The sequence below is a fragment of the Tursiops truncatus genome, chromosome 3 (assembly GCF_011762595.2).
Source record: "Tursiops truncatus isolate mTurTru1 chromosome 3, mTurTru1.mat.Y, whole genome shotgun sequence".
Classification (NCBI taxonomy): Eukaryota; Metazoa; Chordata; class Mammalia; order Artiodactyla; family Delphinidae; genus Tursiops; species Tursiops truncatus.
Window position 1 is genome coordinate 168,647,330 of NC_047036.1, and position 12,826 is coordinate 168,660,155.

Sequence of the window (12,826 nt, forward strand, 5' to 3'; positions counted from 1 at the left end):
AAACTGTATATCCAGAGTCCTTCTATTAGTGGTTCTGAATTAAAGTTCATGGGAAGAAGAAGATGCATGAGGTCTGGAAAGCAGAAGCGGGGAAGCCATGATTCTTGGGTCTTCTGTACCATCAGGAGACAGAGATGCATGGCAACCTGGTGAGCCTGAGTTCCAGCACCGTTTTCTGACTTCTGGCTCTGCCCATGTGGAACAGCCCCCAACCAGACATGTGTTTGATGTTAGTTCCCTGTTGGGCAGCAGATTCCACACTTGTCCACAAGTTCTCTCATGGATCTTCTTTGGTTTTCAAGTGCACACAGATACTTGCATGTTCCTATGGCTCTTTGGTGTCCATCAGCCTACTTCTTCAGGCTTCAGAAGATCACCTAGTGATTTACTCATATCCTGTGACCCCCCCCCTTCATGTCCAATGATTCTCGTAATTATGTGATTTCTGTAAGAAGCATCTTGTTCCTTTAGTAGAGAGGCTGTTTTCTTCCCAACCAAATGCAGGAAACTTACTTCCCTGGTTGCACTGTTGAGGCTGCACTGACCCTACATTTGTTGTTTCTGGATACTTCTGTGATTGCAATAAGCACTTTTGAATGTATTTGGCCTATTGTGAGCGTTTTCTCTCTCTCTCTCTCTCTCTCTCTTTTTCTGACTCTGTTGGGTCTTCGTTGCTGCACATGGGTTTTCTCTAGTTGATGCAAGTGGGGGCTACTCTTCATTGCAGTGTGCAGGCTTCTCATTGTCATGGCTTCTCTTGTTGAAGAGCATGGGCTCTAGCAGGCTCAGTAGTTGTGGCACTTTGGCTTAGTTGCTCCACGGCATGTGGGATCTTCCCAGACCAGGGATCGAACCCGTGTCCCCTGCATTGGCAGGTGGATTCTTAATCACTGCACCACCAAGGAAGCCCATGTTTTCTCTTATAGCTGACTGCTCTCTAAGCCATAAACCTACTATATTTACTTACCTTGCATTTATAGATGTGATTACCCAGTGTTTAATTATTTCATTTTTTAAATGTTTTGTTTGTATTCATACTTGATATACCAGAGTTGTCAATAATTATACAATAATCAGAAAAACAAGCTGCAAGTTGGTGTCCCACTATCCCCTATGCATTGGTCCGTCTATCTGCATGATGGCTTATAGTACTGAGAGAAATAGCTTCTTCACCTGTACCTTCCAAACCTCTTGCAATTTAGGCTATTGGTGAATTATAACCCGAAATTATAAAGACGATTCTGGGAAGTATACATCCCAGCCTTACCCATAATGAAATAACGCAACGCAATAGAACCATATCTACCTTTCATTGACCTTTCATAATTAGCACAGTAGGGGCTAGAGGGATATGAAGATGGAGATTATATATATATGAAGTATATATATATATATATATATATATATATATATATGTGTGTGTGTATAAAATGTAAAATATTTCTGGTTCCAGAAAATAGTATAAGCAGAACAGTAAAATAACTATTTCAGATAACACTGGAAGTTGATACTTAAATGGATTATAAAATATATAAAAGTATACATATACTGAGTTCAGTAGTGTCCCCCCAAATTTTATGTCCATCTGGAACCTCAGAATATGATCTTTTTTGGAAATAAAATCTGATTTTATTTAAAAAAATCTGGGAGACAGTAGTCCAAAATGGAGTCACTTGTGTTAGGCAGCCAACCAAGACTTAATAACGAACCAAATTGCAGCGTCAACTTTTCCCAGGAATGTGGCCTTTAACCAGTGAACCTGGTATTTCCTGGTCTACAGTAGGAGGTATTTCACTGATAGACTGCCTACACTTCTGTTCCCCTCAGAAGGGTGACCTTGCCTGAAACAATGCACTCTTTGCTAATAACTTTCCTTTTTCTGTCCCTTCTCTGTCTTTAAAAAAACGATTATTTCTGCAGGTCTTTGGTCCTCCTTTCTGCTTGCTAGATGAAATGCTGCCTGATTCATGAGTCGTTTAATAAAGCCTATTAGATGTTTAAAAGTTACTCAGTTGAATTTTTGTTATTTAGCAGATTTGGTGGCAGTGATAGGATCTGAGGTGAACTTCTGATGGCATTTGGGAACAATGAGAAACACAGATGTGGTACGAGGGAACCCTTTGAGTTCACTGTCTTTCTGATTATCTCTGAGGGTTATGGGTAAGTTCCTCTTGGTTCTGATCTCTACTCTCTTTCCCTTGAGCTCTCACTCTTTTTAGTTTGCAATTTCCAGGTGTTTGAGTGGAAAACTCCAACCCTTTTTTTCTGTCCCAAGATCCACATGGGGACAGTTAGTAGCAGCTTGCGGTTCCCCAACCATGTGGAGTTCCTATTCCACAGTCCCCATTTATTGAGGTCTGCTGGATCAACCCTTTCCCTACTCCACAATTCCACAGAAATTGCTGGTGGTGCACACAGAGCTTCCTCTTGGGAAATCTGCAGTAATTAGGTTTGTGCTGTGACCAACACAACCTGCTGCACCTGGATCAACATTTCTGGGAAAGTTGAAACTCAGTTACGTGAGCTCACTGAGTAAGCCCTTTGGCTGAAAGAGGTGACTCTTTTGGTGGGGTCTTTCTTTGACTTATTTGATTTTGATTGGTTTGGGCCATGGAGAACGTGGCTGTAAAGTGCACTCTGAACATTGGGCATTATCTTCTTTCCACTAATAATAATAATACGCTTTCTGGTGCACTGTATCCCCTCAAGAGTCTTTAATGTGTGTTCATAGCTGCGAACCACCAGGCAAATGACCTAAGACTGGAATGTCAGAAAAGAAACAAGAGAATGACCAAATTTAAAATGGAAACCTGGGCTTCCCTGGTGGCGCAGTGGTTGAGAGTCCGCCTGCCGATGCAGGGGACAAGGATTCGTGCCCCAGTCCGGGAAGATCCCACATGCTGCGGAGCGGCTGGGCCTGTGAGCCACGGCCGCTGAGCCTGCGTGTCTGGAACCTGTGCTCCGCAATGGGAGAGGCCACAACAGTGAGAGGCCCGCATACCGAAAAGAAAAAAAAAGGAAACCTAAAGCTGTGACCTGTGAATATCACAAGGATTAAGCAAAAAGTGTCATGACATATGGATACCACACAAAGGATCAACAAAATTCACAAAGCTGTGAGAACTACAGGGTAACAGCTGAGTGGTACTAATGCCTTAAATTTTGAACACATTTCTCAGTAAAGCTGAGACTGATCAAAAGAGGGAAATGTTTAAAAAAGGAAACTATAGGCCTCAAATGGAGTCACTTGTGTTAGGCCCCAGCCCCACTGCAGCAAACTAAGTCTTAATACCTAACTGAATAGCAGTGTCAATTTTTCCCAGGAATGGGAGATCTCTTCCCAGGAAGAGATGCCAACCTGGCATCTCTTGGCCAACTGTAAGGTACTCCACTGGTAGACCCCTTCGGTTTCCCTTAGGAAGGTGACTTTGCCTGAAACAATGCATTCTTTGACGATAATTTCTTTTCTTCCACCTCATTCTTTCATTTTCTGTAGCTCTTTGGAGCTCCTTTCTACTTGCTAGATGAGATGTTGTCCAATTCATGACTCATTTAATAAACACAATTAAATCTTTTAAATATGATCAGTTGAATTTCTGTTTAACAGGTCTTTTCAGATATACTCAACACGAGTTCATAACAGATTAGAGTAGGTCTGGTCCAACGATGGACGTCCTTTTAGAAAGAGGGAACTTTGGACACAGACCTGCACAGAAGATAGATATGTCCTCACCACATGAGGTAAAAAGGAGCAAATTGGCATGATCTGTCCACAAGCCAAGGAATGCAAAGGGTTTTTGGCAACCACCAGAAGCTAGGAGAGGGGCCTGGAACATTCTCCGTCACAGCATCCAGAAGGAGCCAGTGCTGCCAACAGCTTGATTTCAGAATGTCAGACACCATTGCTTTGTTAGGGGACCTGAGCAGACTAATATAGTTCCTAAGGCAGCAGTAGGCCTTAGGTAATTTTAGGATAGCCAGAGGCCGGTGCACCTGGAGCAGAGTGAAATGATGAAACAACAGCAGAGGTCAGAGGACAGTGTGAGGGTGGTAGGCACATCATGTATTGATGCACTGGCCTGCCATGGTGCACTGACATTGGCCGTGAGTGACATGGAGCCTAAAATTGACCAGAGGAGGCAGCTTCACAAGATCCTTCTGTTTCCTTGAGAACAGGCACTAGGATGATGCTGTCAATCAAGGTAGTAGATCAGACTGGGTTGGTAGCAGTGGCAGTGTTGTATGGGGTTAGAGCCCAGACATAATTTGAAACTCAGGCTATTAGAATTTCTTGATGGCTGAAAGTTTGGGTGAGAGGAAGAATCAATGGTTCCTCCATTATTTTGCACAGAAAAAACAAAACCCAGCATGACTGAGTTGCTATAACTGAGATGCAGGTTGTCAGCCATGGAGAATAGTGCTGGAGTGTGATGAGTCCAACTCTAAGTGTGTCGGGATGGAGATGAGATCAAGACAAGCTGAAACAGAACATAAACCAATAAGACTTATTAGGTTTACTACAATTTAAATTTTTTTCAAAAATGTTACTAGAAACATTGGTCCAAAGAGTGAAAGTAACTGCTAGCAGTTGAATCAATACGTGAAAATGGTATTGTCCTACAAGGGTATGGATGACTAACCATTTTCAAAAGAAAGATATTTGATATAAAATTGTATATACCATTTATGTTTTCAAAGAACCAGCTGTGAATTTCATATATCTGTTCTATTTTTTTTAGTCTCTATTTATTTCTTCTCCAATCTTTGATTTCTTTCGTTCTGCTAACTTTGGGTTTTGTTTGTTCTCCTTTTTCTAGTTCCTTTAGGTGTAAGTTTAGATTGTTTACTTGAGATTTGTTTTGTTTCCTGAGGTAGGCTTGTATCACTGTGAACTTCCCTGTTAGAACTGCTTTTGTTACATCCCATAGATTTTGGAATGTTGTGTTTCCATTTTCATTTGTCTCCAGTTATTTTTTTATTTGCTCTTTGCTTTCTTCAGTCACTCATTTGTTATTTAGTAGCATATTATTTAGCCATCACGTATTTTTGGGTTTTGCCATTTTTTTTGCTTGTAGTTGATTTCTAGTCTCCTACTGTTGAGTTCAGGAACGATACTTAATATGATTTCAATCTTCTTAAATGTATTGAGACTTATTTTGTTACCTAGTATGTGGTCTATCCTGGAGAATGTTCCATGTGCACTTGAAAAGAATGTGTATTCTGCATTTGGGGGTGGAATGTTTATATATATATATATATAGTGATCTAATGTGTCATTTAAGGGCAGTGTTTCCTTATTGATTTTCTGTCTGGATGATCTGCCCATTGATGCAAGTGGGGTGTTAAATTTCCCTACTATTATTGAGTTACTGTCATTTCCTGTCTTTTTATTTGCTAATATTTATTTTATGTATTTAGGTGCTCCTATATTGGGTGCTCCAATATTTACAACTAGTATTGCTTCTTTTTTGTTTGATCCCTTGATCATTATGTTATGTCCTACTTTGTCCCCTGTTAGAGTCTTTGTTAAAGTCATTTTGTTTGATATAAGTATTCCTACCCCAGCTTTCTTTTCATTTCCATTTGCATGGAATACCTTTTTTTTTTTTTTTTTTTGCGGTACGCGGGACTCTCACTGTTGTGGCCTCTCCCATTGCAGAGCACAGGCTCCGGACGTGCAGGCTCAGCAGTCATGGCTCACAGGCCCAGCCGCTCCGCAGCATGTGGGATCTTCCCGGACCAGGCCACAAACCCGTGTCCCCTGCATTGGCAGGTGGACTCTCAACCACTGCGCCACCAGGGAAGCCTGGAATATCTCTTTTTATCCCCTCATTTTCAGTCTGTGTGTGTTTTTAGATCTGAATTGAGTCACCTGTAGGCAGCATATATATGGGTCTTGGTATTTTTGATCCATTCAGGCCCTCTTTTGATTGGGACATTTAGTCCATTTACATTGAAAGTAAGTATTGATTGGTGTGTATTTATTGTCACTTTGTTTATTGTTTTCTGGTTGTTTTGTAGTTCTTTTTTTGTTCCTTTCTTTTTCTTTCTTCCCTTGTGATTTGATGACTATCTTCAGTGTTATGTTTGGATTCCTTTCTCATTTCTATGTGTATATCTGTTATAGATTATGGTTTATGCTACCATGAGATTTTGTGGAACACCCTATATATATGTCATTATTTTAAGTTCATATCTTAAGTTCAGATGCTTTCTAGGAACCCTGGATCTTTACCACCACTACCCTCCCCTCAACATTTAATTTTTTTCTTTCTTTCTCTTTCTCTCTCTCTCTCGTTTTTTTTTTTTTTTTTTTTTTTTTTTTTTTTTTTTTTGCTGTGCCACACGGCATGTGGGATCTTAGTTCCCCAACCAGGGATCAAACCCATGCTCCCTGCAGTGGAAGCGCCATGTCCTAACCACTGAACCACCAGGGAAGTCCCACATGTAATGTTTTGACATCATATTTTGCATCTTTTATTTTGTGTGTATTCTTAAACTACTTATTGTGGATGTAGATGATTTTACTACTTTTGTCTTTTAATCTTCCTACTAGCTTTATAAGTGGTTGATCTACTACCTTTACTGTATGTTGCCTTTACCAAAGAAATATTTCCTTTCCTAATTTTCACATTTCTAGTTGTGATAGTTTCTTTTCCACTTACAGAAGTCCCTTTAATATTTCTGGTAAAGCTGGTTTAGAGGTGCTGAACTCTTTGAGCTTTTGCATGTCTCAAAAATGCTATCTCTCCTTCAAATCTGAATAATAGTTTGCTGGGTGGAGTATTCTTGGCTATGTGCTTTTCCCTTTCATAAGTTTTTATTTATTTACTTTTTTTAATTTTTGGCTGTGAGTCTGTTTCATAGACAGGTTCATTTGTGTCATATTTTAGATTCTACATATAAGTAATATCATACGGCATTTGTCTTTGTCTGACTTACTTCACTTAGTATGATAATCTGTACTTGCATCCATGTTGCTGCAAATGCCATTATTTCATTCATTTTTATGGCTGAGTAGTATTCCATTGTATACGTGTACCACATCTTCTTTATCCATTCATCTGTCAATGGACATTTAGGTGGTTTCCATGTCTTGGTTATCGTGAATAGTGCTGCTATGAACATAAGAGGTGCATGTATTGTTTTGAATTACAGTTTTGTCCAGGTACATGCCCAGGAGTGGGATTGCTGGATCATATGGTAATTCTGTTTTTAGTTTTCTGAGGAACCTCCATACTGTTCTCCATAGTGGCTGCACCAATTTACATTCCCACCAACAGTGTAGGAGGGTTCCCTTTTCTCCACACCCTCTCCAGCATTTGTTATTTCCTACTAGTGTATTTTTTATATAAATTTATTTAATTTTATTTTTTTTGGCTGCCTTGGGTCTTCATTGCTTCGTGAGGGCTTTCTCTGGTTGAGGCAAGTTGGGGCTACTCTTTGTTGCAGTGCGCAGGCTTCTCATTGCGTGGCTTCTCTTGTTGCAGAGCATGGGTTCTAGAGCGCAGGCTCAGTAGTTGTGGCACAGGGGCTCAGTAGTTGTGGCTCACGGGCTCTAGAGCGCAGGCTCAGTAGTTGTGGCTCACGGGCTTAGTTGCTCCATGGCATGTGGGGTCCTCCCAGACCAGGGCTCGAACCCGTGTCTCCTGCATTGGCAGGCGGATTCTTAACCAGTGCGCCACCACGGAAGCTCCCTACTGGTGTATTTAAAATTTCATTTATTGTATTCTTCAGCTCTGATTGGTTCTTCTTTATATTTTCTAACTCTTCATAAAAATCCTTGCTGTGTTCATTGTTCTTCTTCCAAGTTTGTTGAGCATCTTATGATCATTACCTTGAATTCTTTATTCATTTGATTGCTTATCTCCACTTCACTTAGTTCTTCTTCTGGGGTTTTGTCTTGTTCCTTCATTTGGAACATATTCCTTCTTCTCATTTTGTCTAATTCTCTGTGTCTATTTCTATGTATTATGTAGGTCAGTTTCATTTCCCAATCTTGTAGATGTGACCTTAATGTAAGAGACAACCTATGGTGCCCAGACGCAAACTCCCTTCTGGACACCTGTGCTATATGCTCGGGGGGTGCTCCCTAGGTGGGCTTATGGGTCCTTCTGTTGTGGTGAATCTGACCACTGTGGGTGCACTCATAGGTGGGACTGTTCCCTGGCCTGTTTGGCTCTCAGGCTTTGCTGACCCACTGGTGGTCAGGGGCCAGGTCCTGGAGTGACTGGTTGCTCATCCCATGGGGGACCCAGGACAGGTGCCGGCCTGCTGGTGGGCTAGCAAGCCCCCAGAGCTTATAGCCTAGATAGAGGACCCCAAAATGGTGCTTTTCAACAATGATGTCCTTGTGGTAAAACAAACTCCCCAAAATGGCTGTTGCCAGCCAAGATCGGTGTCCCTAAAGGGGATCCCAGATGCCTCCTACCTCTCTGAGATGTTCTACAAGATCAGCAAGTGGGACTGAACCAGTCCTGCAGGGAGGCTAGGGCCTCATGGTCCGGCTTCCCATGGTGGAGCCTTGGGTTGCTAACCTCAAGCCCCAGATGTGAGGGCGGGGATGAAGGACGAGGTCACCCCATGTCAAAGGTCACACGTCTGACAGAGTCTGACCCTGCCTTGAACGCGGTGACGTCACTGTCTTTGTTCTTAAACAAAGGGCATAGACCCAAGGCGATCTTAAATTGGGCAGACCACTGGCCCAGGACGTCACCAGATCCCCATCCCATCCTGTCCAGTCCTGGCTCCCTGGGGAAACTGAATCAAGACACACACATTGTTAAAAAAAAAAAAAAAAGACACACGTTTGGCTCCAGGAGGGTATGCCCACTCGGGACCAGGTTCAGCTCAGAGCCCAGGTCGGGGGTGGGCTGGTCAGCCACAGGTGTCCTGTTGACCTGTCACTGAAGAGGTGGGAGCAGGTCTTGGGAAATTGTCCAATCAGAGCCCTCCGTGAGAGGGTGAGCCCAGAGCACCCTCCAATCAGAGCTGGGGGCAGGCCCGCTGGCACCCTGCGTGGACCTCGCTCTCGCCCAGCTGCTGCGCTCACCTGCCACATGAGGTCCCAGGTGTACCGTCCCCATCGCTCTCACCTGCCTGGGCCGCGGAGCTGCAAGGAGAATGCCCCTGAGAGTCAGGAGGGCTGGAAGCAGCCATGGACCCGGTCCTACCCGATGGCTCACAATCCAAGTCTCCACCCTGCGCCGCGGGGTCAGGTACCGGCGTCCTGTCCGGACCTTACGCAGGGGTTCCGCCCCAGTCCTTTGCTGGGCAGTGGTCGGAGGGAGGATGGGACGGCCACTGGTTGCAGGGTGGATGTGGGGTGCAGTTCGTGTGGCTGCAGGGGACCCACCCTGGACCTGACGGTTCTGCGTTCACTCTGACCACAGGTTTCAGCAAAGGTAAAATAATGGATCTTTTCCCAATTTCCTCCACTTAGTGAAAATAAATGTTTCATTTCTGTTCTTTGCCTCCTGGTGGGGACGCTGTTGTTTTGACTTGTGCTGTTCTGGGGCTTAGTCTGGGAATGCGGCTGGGGAAGGAGTCACATCCGGCACAGGCAGAAAGTCCTGCCAGCACCCAGGAGAAAGGGGCCAGGTAGCAGGAGGACAGCGGGGTGAAAGCCGTGCTCAGCCTGGGCAAGGCGCCCCGAGCTGGGAGCTGCCCCTCCCCACCCCTAGTGTGAGTCAGGCCCTTGAGTACCTCATACACACGGAGATCACATCGGGCCGTGCCTGGCACCTAACAGCCCCTTCCTAGCACAGGCAACTAACCTGCAACGTGCTGACAGGGCCCTGGCCTCCTCCAGGCACCCGGGGACAGGAGGGAAGAGGCTCGGGACCAGAGATGCACTCCTGAGATGTGGGGGGCCCCCTGATACCCTGGGGATTCCACATCAGGCCCCACCCCCTCTGCCCCCAGCACTCCAGGACTCCCACCTCCCTGGGGTGGGGGGAAAGCCCAAGTCCTCCCCCGTGGCCGGCTAGGCCCTGCATGACCTGTGCTGTCCCCTCCCTGCCCTCACCCCCTCCCTCTCTCCCCCTTGTTCACACTGCTGCAGACACACGGGCCTCCTCACTATTCCTCCAACACACCAGGCCCGGTCCTGCCCCAGGACTTTTGCACATGCTGTGCCCTCTTCCTGAAACAGCCTTCCCTGTTCTCTCTAGGGTGGCAGGAACTCCTTATCTTCCATGTCTCACTGTGAACGTCACTTCCTCCGAGAAGCCCTTCCTGATTACTTTAGCTCAAAATCTTGACTCACTTTCACCCGTTCATCTTCTATTTTCTTTTAGGCGCTTACATTTTGTGAATCTTGTTTCTCTATTTATTTATTTGTCTCTCTTCTTCCCTTAGAGCTGCCGGGTCCTGTGAGGTAACCACTAGTCAAATGTGGCTCTTTAACCTTCAATCAGTTAAAATTCAGCTCCTTACAGGAGCTCAGTAGCCACATGTGGCTGGCGGGTGCCATATTGGACCCTGTTGATAGAAAACATCCCTATCATTGAGTCAGATCCTGTCCCTCCCCTGCTCAAACACCTCCCAGGGCTCTCAGTCTCCCAGAGTCAAAGCCGAAGTCCTCAGGTGGGTTTTGAAGGCCCCATGGGGTCTTTAGCACCCCTCTGACTTCAGTCCCTTTATTCCAGCCACACAGGCCTCCCTGCTAGTCCTTGAACACTACCTCAGGGCCTTTGCTCGGGCTGATTCTTGCCTGAAACAATCTTTGCTGGGACACTTGCAAAATGATGGTTTGAGCCCTGGAGAACTCCCCCAGCCTTGCCCTTGGGGCCTTGGCTTTCATCTCCTTAATTCTTTTAATGGCCCCATTGTCCCAGATTTGGCCAGTAGGAGCCCCTTCCGACTGGCTCCTGGGCTGTAGTGACAAGCCCCCATCATCTTCTGAGCACTTCCTGGCTTTCAGGAGTAACTAGATGCTCCAGGGTTACTGTCCCAGTCCCAGGATCATCTTTGTTGACATGCAGATTTCTGAGCTCAAGCCTGGTGCTTCTAGTTAGGGGATTCCTAGGAGAATGAGTAACTTTTTAAATTAAAAAAAAAAACCTTCCTGGTGGGTTAGGGTGGCAGGAAAACTAGGAGGAAGGTGGGTGTGATTATAAGGGCAACACAGGAGACCCTTGTGGTGATGAACATACTCTGTATCTTGACTGTGGATAAATGAACCCACCCAGGTGTTATAATTATATAGAACTTAATACACACAGACACACACACACACACACACACACACACAAACATACAAACACCCCTGAATAAAATAGATTGTATCAATGTTAAGATCCTGGTTGTGACATTGTACTATAGTTTTGAAAAATGTTACTACTGGGGAAAACTTGGAAAAATGTAGAAGAGATCTCTCTGAATTATTTCTTACAACTGCATGTGAATGTACAGTTCTCTCAATAAAAATTTTCAATTAAAAAAGAGACATACTGGGAATTCCCTGGCGGTCCGGTGGCTAGGACTCTGCCCAGTCACTGCTGAGGGCGCAGGTTCAATCTCTGGTCGGGGAACTAAGATTTCCAGAAGCCGTGCAGCGTGGTAAAAAAAAAAAAGAGAGAGAGAGAGACATACTAACAGAAACGTAAGAAAATGTTTTCATCATGGGAATGCCAATAACATGAGAGGCCATGAAAAAAATAAATAAAAGAGTACATGGGCTGCAGCTTCCAAGCAATGATTGTGTAGAGCTACATGAATGAATTTCCCCTGTCACTGTCCAACCTGCTTTTCAGAAATAAACATGAGATTAAAATTCAGGATGAAAAACAAAAAGAAAAAGGGTGACACAGAGAAGCAGCTTCATTTGGGACCCATTGTTTTCAACCACAGATAAGCTATTATAAAATTCCTTAAAGGGATGATCTTACCAGTTATATTCGTGGAAAACACAGCAATAAAACCAGGGATACAGTAAAACAAATGAAACCAAATGGTCACAGACAATTAAAAATGATGACTGGTGTTCTTTGTTCACTGGTTGGCTATCTATATGCTTTCTAGTACAAATTAGGAAACTATTTGCGGGGGGAACTTTTTATTTTGGTATAATTTCAAGCTTACAGAAAAGTTGCAAGATCAGTACAAAGAACTCCTGAATATTCCCTTCACCCAGTTTTCCCAACATTAATAGCTGGTCCCTTTTGCTTTTTCATTTTCTTTGTGTGTATATATACATATGTATATATAAATGATGCATATTTTCCCCCTTAACTGTGGGAGGAAATTGCATTCTGTGCCCCTATAACCAAGCAGGACCCTATGGGGCCTTTGCAGGACAAACCCACCCACCGTGTCCTCCACCTTCCTCTTGTCTGTAAAAAAACCTTTAGCCTCCTAGGCCTTCCTCGAGTTCCAAAGAATAAATTCAATCAGAGAAGGGAGAAAATGCAGAAAGAAAGTAAAACAGCCAAGCAAGACGAAATAGCAATGATATAGCCATTAAAGTCAAGGACCTGCCGTACCTCCTCAAGGGCTATAGATCATATTCTGAGCCGTGTCCTTTGAGCTGTTTTGGAGTTACTGAAAAAACCACTAGGTGGATGAAGTAAACTGCATGATGCCCACAAGCACGTAGACCCCAGACCAATTGGAACCAGGTTTATGATGTTGACGCCTGATTACCTCACCACCAACCAATCAGAAGAACGTCCACCAGCTGATCACGCACACACACCACCCCGTCCCTAACCCCGTCTTTAAAACCCTTTCCCTGAAAACTATTGGGGAGTGAGTCTGGGGCTTTTGAGCACTAGCTGCCTGGACTCCTGGCTTGGCGCCTGCGATAAACACTGCCCTTTCCTTC